At 43.8% G+C, this 2,500-nt stretch overlaps 1 protein-coding gene across 1 annotated transcript in view; it reads left to right on the forward strand.

Annotated features, from left to right (window-relative positions):
• The window catches only part of LOC308375241 (proline-rich protein 5-like), a gene marked incomplete at both ends in the record, with an annotated part of 22,574 nt that overhangs the window by 2,601 nt on the left and 17,473 nt on the right, over window positions 1-2,500 (forward strand). The window lies entirely within an intron of this gene.

Below are 2,500 nucleotides of genomic sequence, written 5' to 3' on the forward strand. Positions count from 1 at the left end.
TAGCGGCTTGTTATTATAATGGCGGAATTACCGGGAGGAAGACCGGGAGGAAGACCGTGTGATACCAGAAACAATCACGGCAATATTTTCCCATGCTTGTTTGGAGAAATGTTTCCATTTGTTTCTCGTTTGTATTTTTTCAGTTACTAGCATTCGTTTTTTGGTGGCAACATCTTTGAAATAAAAGTCACAAAAACATACTTTCCGATGTTTTGGGTTCACCCTCACTGAATCACTAGGTTATGTATGCATGGTAATAATATTGCACCCATCGGCACATGCAGTTCAACATCACGTCTTCTAAAGTCCTCTAATCTATCCTCATTTATGTCATTGACACATCCATGATTCATGGCAATGTTGTGTAAAACACTGGGGGGGGCACGTATGTGAATATGGGAACCCATACTTCTCCCAGAACGGGATCCCGGTGTTGTACCCGATTCAGCACCCTCCGCGGCAGATGCAACCCCTCGAGGGAGCGCGCACCACTCGCTTGATCGGAAAGGAAAGCAGTTCGCCTAAACAAACGCAGTGAAAAATACTATACTACGATTTCATTATTTGTGAAAGAGATGGAAGAGAAGAACACAAGTGATTACAGTCTTTAAAACTGTTCTAAAGAGTACAAACAACCGATGTTTTTCTTCCAAAAACCTCGGATAATAGCGAACGCAAAAGAACACCTTTTTGTTCTGTGGAAATATATAGCCTACCCCAGCCATGACTACAAAATTAATTATTAACTTAATTTTCCTTTTAGCAAGTTGAATGTATTTGACACAGCGTTTCACAAGACTTAATATCGAGGGGGTGCATCTGCCGCGGAGGGTGCTGAATCGGGTACAACACTGCCATTACAATTAACCTGAATCATTTGGGTCAATGTGTAAGCTACATGTATGCCTATTTTTAAAATATCTTGGATATGGATATCACAATGATTTCCTCATGTGGTAAATACTTTATTTTCCTTGTAATTATATATGGCTTGCCAAAAAATTGGTGTAAATCTCTCGTGTAGACGAGAGAAGTAAAGTGTAGGCTACTGTGCAGCCAAGCACGCATCCTTAAAATAGCGCTCTGAATACCCGCCACAGACTCTACACTATGCGCCTGTGACCTTAGACTAGCTTTTTTCTCGTCAACAGCGCACGGCGCACGGCGTTGTTTTCAAACTGCAAAATACCACTTGCGCCAGAGAACCGCCTTCTCTGTTTCGCCCCCGCCCATGTCGACGCAAGTTCATTTCGAAGCGCGCCTCTGGAGGGAAAATCGCGCTGTGCGCCGGGTGCAAGATAGGAATGATACATGCGTCGGTGACAATGTCAATTGCGCTGGGTGCAAGATAGGGCCCTGTGTGTGCATGTTGTTGTTGTCTTTGTGTGTGTGTGTGTGTGTGTGTGTGTGACTGCTGAAGTGTGTGTGTGTGTGTGTTGTTGTCTTTGCGTGTGTGTGTAACTCCTGAAGTGTGTGTGTGGCTCCTGAAGTGTATATGTGTGTGACTGATGAAGTGTGAGTGTGTGTGTGACTGCTAAAATGTGTCTGTGTGAGTGCGTGTGTGTGTATGTGTGACTCCTGACGTCTGTGTGTGAGTGTGACTCCTAACACACACACACACACAAGCAAAACACACACTCATTTGTACGCTCATCATTTGTCCACACACACACACATACACCCACCCCCCAGAGACACACACACACACACTCATCTGTGTTTTTTTAATTTGTTCACACACCGACAGGCACACACACACACAAAGACACATCCACATCCACACACACACACACACACACACACACACACACACACACACACACACACACACACACACACACACAGACACACACACACCCACACACACAGACACACACACACCCACACACACACACGCACCCAGACACACAGACACACACACACACACACACACACACACACACATACACCTACTAACTGTATGTTCAACAGTAAAAATGATACGGTCAAGTACTGTCAACTATGTGGTTTGTGTGTATGTTTGTGTGAGTGTGCTATCAAAGTAATACACACACACACACTCACACACACGTTCACAGACACACATACACCTACTAACGGTATGTTCAACAGTAAAAATGATACGGTCAAGTACTGTCAACTATGTGGTTTGTGTGTATGTTTGTGTGAGTGTGCTATCAAAGTAATACACACACACACACTCACACACACACACTCACACACTCACACACACACACACACGCACACACACACACATGCTTTTCCTGTGCTGACACTGTAGGTTTCAGGAGTCATCGCTTATTAATGCAAAGATTTTGTGTGTGTGTGTGTGAGTGTATGTTTGTTTGTTTATGTCTAAGAACTAAATGTAAATGTAAGAATGAATGTAGAACTAAATGTAATCTGTATGTGGGATATTGAGAGAGAGAGATGGAGATGGAGAGAGTGAGATAGAGAGAGAGGGAGATAGAGAGAAAGAGAGAGAGAGAGAGAGAGAGAG

This window comes from Sprattus sprattus, assembly GCF_963457725.1.
Source record: "Sprattus sprattus genome assembly, chromosome: 14".
NCBI classification, from domain to species: Eukaryota; Metazoa; Chordata; class Actinopteri; order Clupeiformes; family Clupeidae; genus Sprattus; species Sprattus sprattus.